The sequence below is a fragment of the Lontra canadensis genome, unplaced genomic scaffold (genome assembly GCF_010015895.1).
Source record: "Lontra canadensis isolate GAN:19392208 unplaced genomic scaffold, GSC_riverotter_1.0 scaffold3, whole genome shotgun sequence".
NCBI classification, from domain to species: domain Eukaryota; kingdom Metazoa; phylum Chordata; class Mammalia; order Carnivora; family Mustelidae; genus Lontra; species Lontra canadensis.
Window position 1 is genome coordinate 41,504,560 of NW_022630997.1, and position 20,438 is coordinate 41,524,997.

The 20,438-nt window shown below is 32.7% G+C and overlaps 1 protein-coding gene across 3 annotated transcripts in view; it reads right to left on the bottom strand.

The window, feature by feature from the left end:
* Nucleotides 1–20,438, bottom strand: part of ADK (adenosine kinase) — a 517,994-nt gene that overhangs the window by 239,529 nt on the left and 258,027 nt on the right. The window lies entirely within an intron of this gene.

A 20,438-nucleotide genomic window follows, 5' to 3' on the forward strand; every position in this document is an offset into this window, starting at 1 on the left:
ATACGGAGACTGTTCAACAGAAATTTTGCAGACCAGAGGGAGTAGTAAGATATATGCATAGTGCTGATGGGAAAAAAACTTCCAACCCAGAATACTTTACATTCAGAATTGAAGGTAAGATAGTTTTCAAAACAAGCAAAAGCTAAAGGAGTTCACTACCACTAAATTGATGTTACAAGGAATGTTAAAGGGACTTCTTTAAGCTGAATGGAAAGCATTAATTAGTAATAAGAAAATATATAAATTATATATTTTATATATATAATATATAAATTAATAATAATATATAAAAGTAGAAATCTAACTGGTAAGTGTAAATACACAGTAAGGCAGGGGATTAATCATTTATAAAGCCATTATGAAGGTTAAAATACAAAAGTAGTAAAAATAACCATAACTACAATAATCAGTTCAGGGATACACAAAATAAACAGATGTAATATGTGACATCGGAATCATAAAATGTTCGGGGGGAGAGAAATAAAAATGTAGAGCTCTAGAATGCAATCAAACTTAACATGTTATCAAATTAAAATAAACTAATATAAATAAATACATATAAATATAAACAATAAATATAAATAAATAATATATATTTTATGTGTATAATATATATTATATTTAATATATATTTTATATGTTATATATGTATATGTGTACCCCCCCCCACACACACACACAGGCTATTATATGTGAGCCTTGTGGTAACCACAAAGCAAAAACCTGTAGTGGGTACATAAAATATAATATAAAGGAATCTAAGCATAACACTTAGAAGTGTTTGAAGAAAGTCATCACCAGAAGAGAAGATAGCAAGAGAATAAAGGAATACAAAGGAACTGCAAAACATCCAGAAAACAATTAACAAAATGGTAGTAAGAACATACTTTTAAATGTAAATGGACTAAATTCACCAATCAAAAGACAAGGAGTGGCTGAATGGATTTAAAAAGAAAAAAACAACACATCTATATGCTACTTACAACATACTTACCTAAGACGTAAGGACACATAAACTGAAAATAAAGTGATGGAAAAAAATGTGTTCCACATTAATGGAAATCAAAAGACAACTACGGTAGCTATACTTATATCAGACAAAACAGGCTATAAAACAAAGAATATAAGACAAAGAAAGGTATTACATAATTATAAAGGGGTCAGTACAAGAGGATAGACAGTTGTAAATATTTATGCACCCAACACAGGAGCACCTGAATACAAAAACCAAGTATTAACAGACCTATAGGGAGAAATGGGCAGCAATACATTGGGGAACTTTAATACCTCACTTAAATCAATGGATCTTAAATCAAAAAGATCTTTCACACTGAAAATCATTGAGGAAACATCAGCCTTAAATGACAGACCAGATGGAGATAATAGATATACACAGAACATTTCATCCAAAAGCAGCAGAATACACATTCTTTTCAAGTGCACATAGAATATTCTCTAGGATAGATCATATGTTAGGCCACAATACAAGTCTCAATCAATTTATGAACATTGAAATCACATCACACATTTATTCTGACCACAATGCTGTAAGACTAGAGATCAATTACAAGAAGAAAACTAGAAAAATCACAAACATGTGGAGATTAAACAATACACTACTGAATAACCAATGGCTCAACGGAGAAATCAAAAAATGCCTGCAGACAAATGAAAATGGAAATACAACTTCCAAAATCTAAAGAATGAAAGAAGAGCAGTTCTTAGGGGGAAGTTCACAGACCCACCTCTCGAATCAATAAAAATACCAAATAATCTAACTTCATGCCTGAAAGAATAGAAAAAGACAACAAATGAGCTCAAAGTTCATAGAAGGAAGGAAATAACAAAGATCAAAGAGGAAGTAAATGAAACAGATGGGGGATGCCTGGTTGGATCAGTTGGTGGGGCATGTGACTCTTGATCTTAGGGTTGTAAGCCCAAGCCCAACGTTACACGTAGAAATAACTTAAAAAAAAAAAAAATGAAACAGATGAAAAGGATAATAGAAAATATGAGTGAAACGAAAAGATAGTTCTTTGAAAAGCTAAACAAGACTACCGTTAGCTAGAGAATTCAAATAAAAGTGGAAACTAAAGATGAGTCTACAACTGAAACCACAGAAATCGAAAGGATCACAAGAAACTACTGTGAACAATTATAAGCTAACAAATTGGAAATAGGAAAAAAATGGATAAATTCTTAAGAACATTTAATTTTCCAAGACTGAATCATGAAGAAATGGAACATCTAAATAGACCATTACCAGTAAGGAGAATGAATCAGTAGTCAAAAACCTGCCATCAAACAAAAGTCTAAAGCCAGAGGGCTTCACTGATGACTTTTACCAAATATTTAAAGAAAAATATTTAAAGAAGATTTAATACCTATCCTTCTCAAACTTAAAAAAAAAAAAAAAAAAAAGGAGGTGGGAAAAAATACTTCAAGACTCTTTTTATGGGGACAGCATTACCCTGACACCAAAACCAGGTAAGACTACCATAAGAGAAGAATTACAGTCCAATATTCTTGAAGAACGTAGATGCAAATATCCTCAATGAAATATTAGCAAATGAAATTCAACATGGCATTCAAAGGATCATACATCACAATTAAGTGGTTTTTATTCTGGGGATGCAAATATGGTTTAACATCTACAAATCATTAAACATGACACACACTAACAAAATAAAGGATAAATATCACACAATCATCTCAACAAGTACAGGAAAAGCATGTGACATTATTCAACACCATTTATGATAAAAACTCTTATAACAGTGGGTATAGATAGAACGTACATCCACACAGTAAAGGTCATATATGACAAGTCCACAGTTAACATCATACCCAATGATGAAATGCTGAAAGCTTTTGCTATAAGATCAGAAACAAGACAAAGACATACACTTTCACCACTTTTATTCAATAGTGTTGAAAATCCTAGCCAGAGATACTAGGCAAGAAAAAGAAATAAAAGGCATCCAAATCCAAAAGGAAGAGGTAAAACTCTTATTAGTTACAGGTAACATATTTTATATAGAAACCCTAACGATTCCACCCAAAACTGTTAAAATTAAAAAATTCAGTCAAGATGGAGGATAAAAATATCAAAATACAACAATCTGATTTCTATATAGTAATAACAAAGAGAAATTAATTACATATTTACAGATACCCCTAATATAATCCATCCACCACAGTGTTCTTTCCCGTATTCTCCCACTTCATACTGCCTGTCCTTTTTCCACAATGAGAACACAGGCCCCTAATGATATCAACTCATTTACTCACATGCTCAAAAAGTTTCAGAATTAGTTTGCCCATACCACTAACATAAATGAATGCAGTAAATAGATTTGTTTTTGTAATAAAAAAACAGGATTTGTTTTTGTAATAATTCCCCCCTTTGCTACTCTGGCCCAAATTGAAGATCTATATAGTCCAACATTGTGCTCATAAATTACTTGGATAAGTCCTCCCTTCTCCCTTCCCTTCATTTTTATCTTCACTGTGACTATAGTATTCATTTCGCTTTTGCCAATTAAGTTCATTTGTTTCAGTGTGCTTACAGTTTTAGGTCCCATTTCCTACTGATAACATTTTTACTTAAACTTTTGAATAGGTATGATATTAATACACTATTGTAATTACCAAAAAATATACCCCCAAGAAGTGTCATGCCCTCCCACATTTTTCCACTGCATTTTCTTTTCTACCACATGAAATTACTCATTTTGAATTGTTTTACCCTTCCCGCATATACGCATGTCTTAAATTTTATTTTTCTTAAATAAAAGGTAACACTATAAATGCTCTTTTGTGCTTTCCTTTTGTGATCTAACATTTCCTGGAAATCATTCCATAGTGGTCTACTGTAGGTAGTACCATAGTTTATTCAACCAATCTCCTATGACTGGTCATTTATATAGTTTCTAGTATTTTGCAAGTATTAATATGCTGCAATGAAAAATCTTAGGAAAATTATTTTTATATGCTAAAAAGATTGGATTCTTGGATTAAATTAATTCTCATGTGTGTAGACTTTTACTTTCATGTGTAATTGGTGTGGGGGATATAGTGGAGGAATATTTAATGACATGAGTAAACATTCATTAACTATTAAGAAATAAAAATCATATTATGAAATAGTAGACAGTATGATGCAAATTGTAAAAAACTCAAAAAGACAAGTATTCACAAATATAAACATGTAAGATGGGACTGTGGAGGATTTTAACGTTCTCTTCATTTTTCTATTTCTGAAGTTTAATGTAATCATCATGTATTATGTTTATAATTAAAAAACAATAAATTATACTTGCAAACAAGAAGAAAGAATTCCATTTCTGACAGTAAAGCTGATTAAGTACCATAACACAGTCCTTTTGCTAAAAACAACAAATGATAAGTTAAAAACAGAAATCAAGAGAATCTTTTTTTGTTTTAAATCTATTTCTTGGTTGACAGAGAATACCCAGAAAGCCAAAACAAAGTAAAATGGAAATCCAGGGAGGTAAGCAAACACTCAAATGTCTTTCATTCAGGGGATATGGCCAACCCATGAATTGAGCTTCAGTTTTCGCAGCCATGTAGAGAGAGCTGGCAGTGGTTGCTGGAGCCAGCTTGTGAAAGTTAACTATACATATCTTTACCCAAATTCATGTTCAGTAACTTCACATTGGTAGCTTGAAATCAGCCATGTTATAAAATTCAAAAATATTAAAAATAAGGACTTTTTTTCCCCTTTTCAGAGAACCAGTTTTAAAATACTTACCAGCATACTACAGAGCCCAAGATTGAGGAGAGAAATCCTAGGTACACTAAACATAGGGAATCTAACTGGAGATCTATAAAGCTGCATGCCCAGTAGAACTCAGTAGAACTACACCTATCCCACAGAAAGAATCAGCAAGGAAAGTCACCTGTTTCAAAGTTGGTTGGAGGTAAAAATGTCTTCCCTGAAAATTTAACCAGAAGCCCACTCTCACGAAAGTTTATGGATCTAGAACTCACCCTACCTATGCAGCCCACAGAACATTAAGCCTAAAATTTATTCCACTGTTTCCAGGTTGACAGTATCCCCAGGCTCTTGGCAGATTCAAATGCAAATCCTCTCTTTGGAAACATATCTTCATGTCAGCCTCAGAAATTACCACAAATAATGAACATGAGCTCACACACAAAAAGTGAAGCAGCTTGAAGTAAGAGCTAGCAGAAACAACAGACAACAAAATCAGAACTGCAGCAGTTTTAAGTATCAGGTTAGGCACTAAACAGAAAATAATAAGTTTAATATGTTTTCAAAGATAAAATGATTATAAATAGGAAAAGAAGTGAAAAGTTTATCAAAATGATGAAAGAAGCAGATTTGAGAGAAAGAAATGAAAACTTAAAAAAAAAGAAATGCATATTCAAACTCAATGGACAGATAAAAGACAATGTTAGACACCACTAAAGACAAAAGATAAAGCAGATCTGGAGAAAGTATCAAGAATGTAGCAAAGAAGACAAAGATATGTTAACTATGTCAGAGGTGGAGTTGGAGAGCTATATTAGAATGATCAGTGATACATATGTGGTTAAGCTATTAAGTATGGTAATAATCATAAAATTCAAGGTCATGATTACCTTTGGGGTGGAGAGAAACATGGGATCACAAGGAGCACACAGAGATTCAAAGATCCTAGTAACGTTCTGTTTCTTAAGATAGATGGTAGGTACACATATTTTTTACTTTAAAATAATGTTTTATTTGGAAGTAATTTTAGATTTACAGAAAAACTCCAAACATAATAAGGAGAGTTCCCATATACCAGTTTGCCCTAGGCTAACATATCACCATGGTCCGTTTGTCTAAACTGAAAACAACTTTGTTGCATTACTATTAACTAAAATCTAGATAGACTTAATTTAGATTTCACCAGTTTTTACACTAATATCCCTCCTGGAGCCAATCCAAGAAACTACTTTGTATTTAGCTGTCATGTCTCCTTCGACTCCTCTTGTTAGTGACAAGTTCTCAGTCTTTCCTTGTTTTTTATGACCTTCACAAGTTTTGAGGAATACTCTTTAGGTATTCTGTAGAATCTCCATCTGTTTGGACTTGTCAGATGTTTTTCTCATTGTCAGATTAGGGCTATGTGTATGGAAAACAAACATAAGGTACTCCATGTTCATGTTGCATTTTCCCTGCCCTAGCCCTAGAAATCAGTCATTTCTCCAAAGAATTCTAGATCCTTTTATTGGAGAACAGTATTTACAAGCCCAGATCAGGCTGTGAGGTATGTTTGTCACTACTGCGGTATCACTGCTTTTAAGCCTTCTGAGTAGACAGAACTATGAAATATATGTCTGTATCTAATCTATGTATAAGCATGTATCTGTAAATATTTCTGCATTTATCCATTTATATATATTAGCTAAATCTAAATTCATAAGATTTTCTCCAACTCTAATCCAGTACCATAAGGTTTTAGTCTAGCTCCTCCCCTTGATTCTCTTGTTTATTTGTAATTTCCCTCTCTGACAGTGAGAAATTTAAATCACAACATTCATCATTTATTTAGGTATTTGTTCAACCCCAGTATACATGCAAAGCAGGTTCAGAATTATTAACCCATACCCTTACAAGAAACAAATTTACCAACTAAAATACAGTGTTTCTGTAACATTCTTTTGTCTTCAGCTTTACATTTTCCAGTCTAGACACCATTTTCCAAAGTTACTTAGGTCAGCTCCTTTTTTTCTCCCACCCCTTCAGTGAGGCAATGTCATATATTTGCAGTAGAGGTACAGTCATTTGTCACAGACTGCACTACATCCTAGGATTCACAACATTTTAAAAATTTTGCATATATTAAAGTTAACTCCTTATGATCTAGAGTCCTATGGGCTTTAATAAATGCACAGAATCAAGTATCTACCCTACAGTACTATGCAGAAGAGTTCTATAACCCCTAAAAATTAACATGCGAGTCCTCTTTGTAGTCAACCATTTTACCTGTCTTTTGTAATTTTAACATCTGAAATGTTTAAAAATCAGGGTGTAAAATTAAATATCATGATTCTTTACAGAAAAAAGGCCTAACATTATAAGGAGAGTCACTGCTTAAAAGTTATTAGAATTGAGAGCTTATAATCTTTCACTTTAAAGTTCTAGACTAGAGAAAAGTCACTTAAGTTCTTTAATTAGTTTTTCCATGGCATTGCTATAAAACATGTGAGACTATTAGAGCAATTCTGATATTGTTCATGGTTCAGAGTTGTGTTCTTGTCCCAAGCATCTATTTTCTACATTTATAAAATGTTCTCCCAGGGGAGAATCCATAATCTATGCCCACACATATGTTTAGGATTGAATTATTATGGTTTATTAGAGAGATATTAAAACACAAAACTATATTGCAATGACAATCAACTAGAAAACTATCTTACAGGCTACTCAGTGTTGCTCTATCAATTATGTGATTATTTCATCTTAACAGATACGCTCTGATAGCTGCCCAGTATCACAGATCTAAAGCATTCTATTTCAAGAGGATAGTTCCTCAAATAGATTGACAGATAATACAAGACCAATAAAAATCTTCAGGCTGCTTATCTGTACTCTCTCTGTTAAAAACAAAAAACATGAGGTAGGAAGTTTCCATTTTACTTACACTTAAATAGTGTGGTAAGTCTGTACAGATTTCACGTACAATTTTAGAATCATGTCCCCAAAGGCAGTGTCATCTGGTAAGGTGGTTAACTGTATTAGTCTAAGCAGTACAATCCACTTGCTGGCAGTAACATCAGTTAAAGACTTTAAGTTTAGCTTTCTCCCCCTGGTGGTAGTGTCTGTGTTGATAACATTTAAAAAATATTTGTATAGTATCTTAATGTTTATGGCTGCTACAATTATAGGTAGGCAATTTTGGGAGAGAAGTAGATTTAAATGAAATCGAAGCTGATATCAAAACACTTCTGAAGGAAGCACTTGTCTCCTATAGTTCCTCTTTTTTTTCCAAAATGCAATTACAACCATTACATCATTGTAAATTACATGCTGGGGTTATCTCAGTAGGTAACTGCCAAATGTAAAACTTACAGAAGGTCTTCAATGTAATAATGATGTTTTATCATTTTAATTACAAACTCTTTAAAAAACTCCCTAAAGTGTACCAATTGGGGTGGTCTAAATTAACACTATCTTAGTAGCCCAAGGGTAGTAAAAATAGATTGAACTACCAAATTTCATCATACTTATAGCAGCTGTCTTCCTGCCTCTAGGAAGCTAAGTATTTAACAAAGCAGACAGCTTGGCATTGGCATCTGATTAGCAGTGTGTGTATTGTCAGATAGAATGTGCTTGGCTCTTTTGTTCCAGGGTTTGATTAGAAATCTGGAGAGCAGTGGCATCATGTAACTTTATTCTTAAGGCTTCTGAGAGGTAAATAAACTGTGATGCTTCCGCTAGTATTGTACATGAAAACTAATCAATGCTTTTCTGGTAACATACTTTATCAAATCCGAGAAAATTTACATAAAAGAATCATTTTTTTAAACACATCACAGACTGACGGAAATAGGCAGATCTTAATATCATTTTAAATACCTTAAGTGTTAAAAATATTTTTATAATTGATTGCTTTGAGTCACATTGAGTCCTGTAATTAAAATACTGTTGGTGGGCAGGAAATGATCATTTTAGAGCACATAAATAGAAGATTCTATTCCTAAAAATATCAAGTCTAAATGGAGATTCAGAAAAAATTTTTAAAACGCCTATGAACATCTTATTGGAAAAATAACGATCTTGTAAGAATACTATTGTTTTGATGCGGGTGCCCAGACATTAAACTATGTAACGGTGACTCTCGTTACCTTCTCCCCACAAATTTCTTTGAAAATTTATTACAAATGATTGTGCTTATTGGCAAAGTTCAAAATCAGTAGAGTCCATGCAAACAATCTACTTCAATGAGAAGTACATTCTTTTACTCTATCAAATCCATCGGAGGTAATCAGACTGGATGTTTTATTCAACAGGGCTGAAGAAAATTGTTCTACAATAGGTTAATTCAAAATGGCAGCATAGAAAATGCATCTGTCAGTGGGGATCAAATTACAGGGCAAGCTCCTCTCAATGCTTAGAAAAACAAGTCTGCAGTTCTACAGATTATGTGCCTGTGTGTGTTTAAAGGGGTGGGAAAGGAGCTAAATATCTGAGCTAACCTCCAATTAAAGTCAATCATAAAAACAGCCAATTTAATGAGTGCGGATTTCTTTGGGTAATTATAACACCAACCACTTTTTTCTCTTTTAAATCTGTAATTCTGCCTTCTTGTTATTGCTTGCTTTGTCATTAATCGCCTCAGGACCTTGATTTCCTAGCAACAGACTGCCACCAAACATTTGGCTCCTGTTCAACATTTTCTTTGTGAAAAATGGCACTGCTGTTGCCGCCTGGGCTGCTGCAGCTAGACTGGCTGTGTAAGTGCTCTAATAATGTATTCCACTGGAAAAAAAAAATCACATGATATGGGGTGCAATGACTGAGCTCAGTTAATTACTGAGCTGGGAAGTTTATCTACAATCTAAAAGCTGTGTTGAGGAGAAGGGGGATATAAGGATTAAAAAGGTGCTCCTTCCATTATCAATAATTTACAGGTGAGAATTTACAAAGAAATATTTTATTCTTGAGTTGACAGGTTTCTGTTTAAGTTTATTTAGAAAAGGGTACAAAAAGCCAATGTCTCTTAAATGTTGCTTGACAAATTCTTTCCCTACAAAATAGCCCCAAACACACAAAAGAATCACAGAACAACTTGCTGCAATTTTAAAAAACAAATTAACCTATGTATCTGTCAGCTGTTTCTTTTCTACTTAAGGCAAAAATCATGTGTATATGTAAATATGCTATGAGATGGCAGAATGAGGTTTTCATTCACAATATGAACGCTAGACACAATGGAAATAGGATAATTCAAAATATTGTGTTTGGATATACTGTATACTTAAATTAACTATTTTATAATCCATGATACCAGAAAAAAAGATTTTTATCATTATTTTTCAAATGAGTCAACTGAGCTTGAAGGAAGTCATAATTGGAAACCTAATGATAAGGTAGATATTTTACCATTTTTTACTTAGTAGGTTTATTAAGATTTTTTTATGCCTTAGAAATACTACCAACCCCAGTAATAATAGTTATGGAAATTAACATGGAACGTCAGATATGGTTCGCTGATACCTTGCTTTAGTTCTCAGAAATATGGCTATATAAGAATGGCATGTTTCAGGATTGCTGTCAGGATATGATAATTTAATATACCCAAGAGTACACTACGTATTATGGAAGCATCTGTGAAACTAATAAGTCAGTGGACATCCTGATTCTTAGCAATGTCTATATACTTTATGAAAAACTTCCCACAAAGTATAGTCCCAATTCAGCTCATTTGAGGAAGAGAAAATACTACAAGTCTACCTGAAAATATCACAATAACTACCATGACAAACTGAAATAAAAATGACATTCAGGAATATTCATAAAAGACCAACAGCATTAAAGGGCCGTTGGTTAATTAAGGTAGTTAAAATATACACATTTTTGGGAGAGCAGATGAAGATATTTGAATGATGTTACAGAATTCTGTTTATCACTGACCTGAAACCACATCACCTTACCACTGAGTCTGACTCCCCACTTTAATATATTTTCACAAAAATCAATCCTTAATTGAAAAAAGAAAGTAAATACATATTCATAATAGAAAAAGTTTTAGAAATTCAGAATGGACAATTTAAAATATGGAAGTGTAATAAATATGTATCATGTTAATTCACTATTTGCTACAATACAGATTCTTGAACTGGGCTCCAAGAATTAGCAAAAAGTCTTCTGAAATCTGTAAACTTCCAAAAATTAAATGAAAAATTTTTGAGTAAATAAATTTTTGTGGGAGGGTTCAAAACTAAGAAAAGATTAAAAACCACTACTCTAAGAATATCAATCTACCTGAGAAATGCTAGCTGTATTCCCAAGTAAAATAATATTTTAAAGATTCAATTTAGTTTATTATAGCTATCAAATTAAATAAATGATAACCTTACAAGAAGCTACATAACTATAAAAATATTTTTGAGGAATGAATAATGAAATACATGGCACTCTTTAACTTTATTACATGTGTACCCTTTTGGAAAAGTTGAACTACGAAAGTTTTGGTGGGTTATTGTACAGTTTATATTTTATTTGATTGTGACTGTTTCTGTCATATCCCCTAAATTTAACAATACTATAATAATATGATGTGGTCTTAAATTCTTTATAGAGTGAAGAAAGAAATCCTTTTAAAAGGAATATACAAAATGACTAAAAAAATTGGTCCCAGAAATCTGTATAGAGGACAAGAGGAATGTAATTTGGAAAAGCAGCAATCTATCTTTCGTAACATCTTCCAACTATGCAGGATTTGCTAATATCAGGACAATGTCAGAGAAAAAGATAGTATGAGTATGTCCTAGAAGTCTAAAGCGTTCCCTCCAGCTTCCAGAAGCTATTTCTAAGGGGTAGAGAGAAAACACATGATGGACAGAAGAGGTTAGAGTCAAATGAGCTATACTAAACAGCTGAGAAACCCATGTTGGTCTGAAACTGGGTAACACCAAATATAAATTTGTATATGAACCTGCCTTCCTGAGTTAAGTATTAGAAGGAAGAAAATAGTTTTTTGTTTTTCATCCCATTTTACCAAACATAATTTCTTAAAAACTTTATCTACTGTATGTCATCCATCCAAATAAAAAATTAATTGACATTAAGGCACTGATCCCAAAACATTGTTATATTATATCTAGAACAAATAAATAACAAAAGCTTGAAAGACTTTTTAAAGTTGCCTGCAAGAGAGAAACAGGAAGCAGCAAGAAATCAAAATAGACTCATCACAACTTCCATTACATATATCAAAGAACAAAGACAAAAATCTGTTGTCTAATTAGGAACAATTAATCATTTGTAGCCATAATACCTGAATATCACTGAAATTATTATGAGAGGTATAGATATAAGACTGAATCCAGGGGCCACAGATAGCGGGGAATAACTGCTAATGGGTATAAAGTTTCTTTCTATGGTGATGTGAATGTTCTAAAATTAGATTATGGTAATGGTTACAGAACTTTGTACATATTCTAACAATCATCCAATTGTACACTTTGAACAGGTGAAATTTATGGCATATAAATATCTCAGTAAAGCTGTTATACAAAGATTAAAACCAATTTTATTTATCTGGGATAGACAATAGAACACATAGGTTAAGTAAGATATAAGTCTCTATAATGTGTAGAGAAAAGTATGTTGAAAAACAGACTTATGCATACAGATACTAGACTATTTATGTCCAGCTTACATAAAATTTTAGATAGGACAACACATAAAAATGTATACTGCCGGGGCACCTGGGTGGCTCAGTGGGTTAAAGCCTCTGCCTTCGGTTCAGGTCATGATCCCAGGGTCCTGGGATTGAGCCCCGCATCGGGCTCTCTGCTCAGTGGGGAGCCTGCTTCCTCCTCTCTCTCTCTGCCTGCTTCTCTGCCTACTTATGATCTGTCAAATAAATAAATAAAAATCTTAAAAAAAAAAAAGTATACTGCCATCATAATGTTTTTATATTTTCCCTCCCTTAATCATGTTTATTAAAGAGATTTAGTGAACATTTGATCTTCTTAGTCAGTTGCTGACTGGTCTGAAATACATAGATAAAATACATGGAAGTGGAAATATTTCAGTAGATGGTTTGTTAATTCATTTGGGGCTCCATATAAAGTACTACTGTCTTAACAACTAAGTGCTACACACTTGTTTATTTTCTTACCATTCTAAGGCAATTAGCACATAGTGTGGTTTCTAACCTCATATAAAATTGCAGGGCTTCATTATAATGCCACAAGAACAAAACACAAACATTTTCAATCTTTATCTTTAGAGTTCAAAACTTCTTTAACCAATACCATCTTCCTTCTACAAAGTGAAAAGATTATTCTATTTAACTAAAAATAATCTTACTTTAATATTCCCTCCCCTTAATAGTGTTTTATATTTGATAACATACTAAAATAAGACAATGAAAATTACAGGAATATATGACTAAACTGCACAACTTGGAGAAAATATGTATCTACAAAAATATTTACCTACAAAAATTAGCCTAAAAAAGTGACAATGTTATTAGTATTTAATGCACCGCACCCCACAAAAATCTGGAAAAACTGGAAATGAACAAAAACAGGATTTCCATAATCACACTCGCATTTGAAAAACTTTCTAGCAAGAATCGAAAACTGTCCCTATCAAGGAGTAAGTAAAAACATTAATCATTTGTGCAGCTACCTGAACATCAATATACACATGGAAAATTCTTTAAAGTTAAAAATTGAACTCTAATGCTAATGCTTAAGAAGTAACATAATTAATAGTGTTTTTCTTGTATCTCTCTACATTTAATCTGAGCTAAAGAAAAATGTCTTTACCACATAGTTTTAGACTTTCTTGAAAGTAATTACATATTTTGTCATACATTCATTTCAATTTGTCAACCAACATTCATAGAAAACATTGCTAAAAGAAAATTTTCAAATATATGATCTCTTAGACTATATTTCTTACAACTTATTACAACACCTCATTTTAAGGATATTAGTTACTGCTTTCAAGCAACTGACAAAGATATTTAAGTGTAACTGAGTCTAAATAACAGTTGTACTAAGAAAAAACTATTATTCATGGCATCATTAAAAATTTTAGTAGAAAACCCAACCAGGCCAAACAAAATGAGAGATGTAAAACCCAAACAGTGATTATTATTTGTCCTTTATATACAAAATACTCTTATTTCTTTCAAAATATGAATTCCATTCCATTCTTCCAAGGTTGTACACTTCTCCAAACCATGTGTCGTCTACTTATCTCTAATCGTACCTTCTTTTATTCCAGAAGCAAACATCAGTAACACTTTCTTGAACACCCTACTCTCACAAAAACCATATTCATCAAAATGGTAGGATTCTAGGTTGAAAAGAGATAAGTGGTCAAGACAGAGTTATAAAATAAACATAAGAGAGAGGAAAAAGAGATTTGTAATCAGCCATGGGAACTGGAACAATCGCAGGAAGAAGAAAATAAAAATAGTGGCCAAGAGAAAATTCCAACTATAAGTCTCATATTCTCAGACAAGGATCGACAAACTAAGATTCTCTATTTTTTCATTTTCAATCAGTAAAAAAGGGCACACATCTAGCTAAATTTATGAAGGGTAGGGGCACCTCAGTGGCTCAGTGGGTTAAAGCCTCTGCCTTCAGCTCAGGTCATGATCTCAGGGTCCTGGGATCAAGCCCCGCATAGGTCTCTCTGCTCAGCAAGGAGCCTGCTTCCCTCTCTCTCTGCCTGCCTCTCTGCCTACTTGTGGTCTCTCTCTGTCAAATGAATAAATAAAATCTTAAAAAAAAATTTATGAAGGGTAAGTTAAGTCACAAGATACTGAAAGCTTTTGATAAAGATATTTTTTAAATATCTGTTATTAAAGCTCTCCCCATGGTAAGTCTAAACTTGCAAGCTGATTAGTATTTGAAACTTAGAATCTTTCCTCAAAAAAATTTTATTAGAAATAATGCATAGATTTATCTCACTGTATTCACAATGAAGTCTAAAGCACCATAAAGGGGTGACAGAAAATATTAGAAAACATTACTGTAACATAAGTATTTATACACAGATGAACAGCTATATATTTATTAAGCTAAGTATTTTAAAAACTACTTTTTTAATTTTTATTTAAAGATTTTATTTGTTTATTTGACAGAGAGATCACAAGTAGGCAGAGAGGCAGGCAGAGAGAGGGGGGGAAGCAAGCTCCCTGCTGAGCAGAGAGCCCGATGCAGGACTCTGCAGTTAGAGAAAAAGAGATAGATATGGAGAAACAATAAGGATGACTACTTTATAAAAACAATGCAAGGCAGAAGATAGTGGAGAAACAGGGACTGTATATATCCTCCAACATGAAACAAAAACAAAAACAAACATGATGCATACAATAGTGGTTTTTAAAACGACAGACATCAAGGATGAAAAACAATAATCTTTGAGAGATAGGAAACCATCTCGGTGAGCCCTAACTCCAAATCAGCATACTGCCTTGTGAGAGTTTCGGGACAATAGCACCAGACACCAAAATGGGGAAGGACAGAGCCCAGGAAGTCAAGGAGACAGAACTGAGGGTGGGAAGACTGGAGCAGTTAGAGTGCTGAGGCTAGAACAGGAGAGAAGAGAAAATGTTACAGAGAACACTAGAAATCTGCAGATTCCTCTTGAACATTCATCAAATCAGAATCTGGGAATGAGCCATCCAAAAAATTGAGAGGGAAAAGGATTAGAGGAAACAGTACCCAGGGCACACCTAATTCTAGGAATAGTATCTGTTTCCACCATCTAGAGCAGAAGAACTCATTATTAACAGGGCGTTGAACAGAGCACAGGGAAGTCGGGCCTCAGAAGTAGAGAACATGAAGTTTTAGACCAGGATTTCTTAACCCTGGCTCTACTGATACTTGAAACTGGATAATCCTTTACTGTGGAGTGCTGTCTCATGCACTATAGGATGCTTAACAACATTCCTGTCCTATATTTACTAGTATCAAAATTCATTCATCACAATAATAAATATCTCCAGATTTTGCCAAATGTTCCTAAAGGGGAAAATTGTCTCTGGTTAAGAAACAACTGCCATTAAATGAATACCACTCTGGACTCACCTAACAAGACACAAAGGCAAGATCAAAATTGCTGCAAGTAATTAACTGCATCCCAGAATAAATCTCAAGGTTTATCCATGATATCTAATGATTACTATACCTACAAAGAGAAATGAAAACACAATCCTTAATAAGGAGGATAAATGGGGCGCCTGGGTGGCTCAGTGGGTTAAGCCTCTGCCTTTGGCTCAGGTCATGATCTCAGGGTCCTGGGATCGAGTCCTGCATCAGGCTCTCTGCTTGGCAGGGAGCCTGCTTCCTCCTCTCTCTTTGTCTGCCTCTCTGCCTACTTGTGATCTCTCTCTGTCAAATAAATAAATAAAATTTAAAAAAAAAAAGTAAGGAGGATAACTAATCCTTTAAACTGCCCCAGAAATGACACAGATGTAATGACTAACAGAGAAAGACATCAAAATAGTTCGTTAAATTGTATTTTATTGCCCAAAATTAGAGAAAAAGAAATAAAAGACCCAAATCAATCTTACAGATATGAAAATAACAAATGAAATGAAGAACACTCTGTATGGGATTAATGACAGTTCAGATGTTACAGGAGAAAATATTAGTGAACTAGAAGGCATAGCAACTATCCAAAGTGAAACACAGAGGGGGAAAAAAAAAAAAAAAGAATCCAAGAAAAGGAAAAGTGTGGCATCACTGGGCTATGAGACAACTTCATGGGTAATTGAGACCCAAAGGTGAGGTGCAGTTGGGGAGAAAATATATTTAAAATAATGTCTGAAAACATTCCAAACATAATAAAAATTATAAATCCACAGCTGTAAGAAGTTAACCCCCACATATAAGAAACATGAAAAAGAATACACTAAGGCCCAATATAATCAGACTGATCAAAACCAGTGATAAATAAAAAATTTAACAGCAGCCAGGGTTGGGAGTATGTGAAATTTTACATCCAAAGGAACAAAGGTATGGATGTTAGATTTCTCATCAAAACCAATTCAAATGAGAAGACAGTAAAGCAACATTTTTCAAGTACTGAAAGACAAAAAACTGTCAACCTAGAACTGGCAAAAATCTCTTTTAAAAATAAAGGTGAAATAAAGAAGTTTTCAAACATACAAAAGCTAAAAACAGTCATCACCAACAGACCCAAATATATGAAATGCTAAAAATGTTCTTCAGGCAGAAGGAAAATTATACCAGATGGAAATCTAATTCTAAGCAAAGGAATGAAGAGAACTGGAAGTGGTAATTAAATGAGTAAATATGTTTTTTAATTGTTGAAATCTCTTTAAAAGATATCTGACAATTTAAACAAAAATAATGTGTTATAGTGTTTGTAACATGAGTAAAAGTAAAATTTGTCTGTTGTATGGTATATCAATTATTTGTTAATAAAGCTGTTTAAAAAACAACTAAAAATTTAAAAAAAGGAAAATGTGACAATGATAGCATAAAGGCTTGGAGAGGAGAAACTGAAATATGCTGTTATAAGATTATTATCCTATATGTGACAGTTTATAGTATTATGTAAAGGCAGACATAGCTCAGTTGGTAGAGCGTGCATCTCTTGATGTCAAGGCTGTGAGTTTGAGACCCACTCTTGGCAGAAAGCTTAGTTAATTAAAAAAAAAAAATGAAGGCAGACAGTGATGAGTTAAAGATGTATACTATCAACCTTAATGCAGTCAATAAAACAAAAAAAAGAGTAGGAGATACTAAGGCGATGGAAATAAAAATAGTGGATTAACCTAAAGAAGGCAGGAGAGCATAAAAACAGAATGAGGGACAAACAGGACAAACAGAAAGCAAATACCAAGATAATGAAGTAAAATCTAACCATATAAATAATCACATTAATGGAAATGGTTTAAACATCCCACATAAAAGGTAGATACTTTCAGGCTGGACAAAAATTAAGATCCAATGATATGTTGTTTATAAGAGATGCACTTTAAAAATAAAGACATATTATTATATGTCCTTATTTATATTACTTTTACTAATTAAATAATTAGTAAAAGGGTAGTAAAAGGGTAGAAAAAATACACCAACTATATCAATAGTAAAAAAAGTTGGATTGGCTATGTTAATATCAGAGTATTGACAAAATAGTTGTGGGGCCAAAGTATAATAGCAGGAACAAATATTTCAAAATGACAAGTGGGTCAAATAATCAATTCTACACCTTTAAACACACCATTAAACACACTGAAGAAAAATCTGATAGAACTACAGAGAAGAATATACAAATTCATAATAGTAGTAAAAGGAAGATCTCTGGGAAATCTCCATATTTAGAAAATAGACAACATGCTTCTAAATAACTCATGAGCCCAAGAAAAAAGTAAAAGAGAAAGTAGAAAATTTTATAAGCTGGGTGAAAATGAAAACAAGACCTAACAAAATTTGTAGGAGGTAGCCAAATTAATGCATACAGAGAAATTTATAGCACTAAATGTCTATAGTAGAAAAGTCTCACTCAAATCAATAAATTATTCTTCCACCTTAAAAACAAAGCACAGGTGGAACAGGAATGGGGGCAAGGATGAAGCATAAGGCGTAGAAGAGAAGCAAATTAAATCTCAGGTAAGCAGAAATGAGGAAATAATAAAGAACAGAAATAAAAATCAACCTGGTTCAGGCTTCCCATAAAAGGTTGCTAGAAAATGAAGCAATATTTACAAAGTAGTACTTTGTTTCACAAACTATTACACCAAACAAATTGTCATTTTTGTATAAAGCAACAAGAAGTAAATAAAACCTCAAGAAAAGAGAAGCTCTGAGTCCTTCCTTGGGGGAAAAAGGTGACAAAATACAGCCAAATGAGGGATATTCAAAATAAACAATAAAGGAATGGGAAGACAGAATAAAATAAATTGGCGGTGGTTAACCATTTAATTCATTTAAATGTAGAAACAAAATTCTAAGAATTATGGTTATAGAACAGAATGCAAATATTTAAATCCTAATGCTAAAATGAAGAGTACCTGAAATTTATTTTTTCAAAAATATAATTAGCTATCACCATAACCGGTAATCCTTAATCACATACTAACAAGGAGTTTGGGAATTTGGTTTAAAGTTCATAGGAGGTAAAGGTAAAAGAAGATGTAAACACTTACTCAAACCCAAAGAAAATGCTGGTATATGCACATTCAATTTCAGTTGTTTATCACCAAGTTTTTGATGTGAACTCTGCATTGCAGAAATACTAAATTATGTGACAGAGAAAATGATCAAAGGTTTGGATTTTCTCAATGCTCACGACCATTATTAATTTATGGAATAGTGGAAAGAAGAGCTGAGTATGTAGATCTGGTTTACATAATGCAGACAGGGGGTCTTAATTATGGAAATTTGTTGAACAGATATACTGAGCTGCTTCCTCAAACCAAGAAATTTTGAAATTAAAGAGCTTCCAGAATTTCAACTTGTTAAACCTCAGTAGTTTATAATGATAATGTGAGACGATTGCTGACTCTACAGAACCAATATGAAAGAGCCCAACTAATTTGTTGAGGTAAGTATTGATCTATCTACTCAATCTAAACTTGTGGTTTGAGCATATGCTAAGAAAAGACTATACAGGATGTTCTAACCTCAAAGGAAATTAAAGGTTTAAAAGAATGCAGAGGTGTTGTATGTAAGTGATGAACAAATAATCCTATTCCTGAAACTAATATTACACTATATAGTAAACTAGCTAGAATTTAAATAAAAACTTGGAACTTTAAAACAATTAAACTAAATTAAAAAATAATAAAAGAATGGCAGAATATCTTTGTACAAATACTACATTTCTGAAATATTACATTTCAGAATAGATTTCAAAGATTTTAATGAGTAAGAATTATGCTCTTAGTTAACAGCAAAATAAATAGTTGTAGAATATATAGCATTCAAGGTATCCCATATGACTCTAATTTTCAGAACTATCTTAAAATAGCCGAACTCCACTAACTATTGATTTACCTGGCAGTGTAAAAGACCATTCTTTTTATGAAACTGCTGAAATAGAAACTAAGAGCTAACAACTCAGAGATATCAGCTGGAATTCATTTTGATATTTGTTTCTGTTTTTTGACAAGTTTCAAAAATAATTCAATTTTCTTTATTAATTTGACCCAAAATGATCACTCTACATCTCATATAAAACTGGACTTGTATAAATAGTTAATACTATTATAAAAATTCCAATTTACCCAAAGTTGGCTAGACATTATAGTACATAGTTGTTAAAACTCTAAGTTGTTTGCAAGTTGGGTCTATACTCCTATAAAAATTCCATTCATCCAGGTTTGGCCAGTGTTAGATATACATAACTGTTAAAATGGAGTGTTTCCACTCATAATTCGGAGTCTAAATTCCACATATCTAAATAGAAATATAATTGCCTGGTAAATGTAGTTTTCTACCATAATATATTGTCATACTTTATAGCCAATATAAATAACTAAATAATGTCAAATTTTAAACCATGTTTTCTAAGAAAATCAGACTTTCAAATATATGATGGTTTGAAAGAGCACACAAATCCCCCCTAAAGAATCGTACCTCAAAAACATGCTCCCAAGATACTAACAAAAATATCAGACCATTTAGAGAAAAAGAATAGAAGATAATCAAGAAGGAATTTTTTTTATTTTTTAAAATGTTTCTCATATACTGCCTAA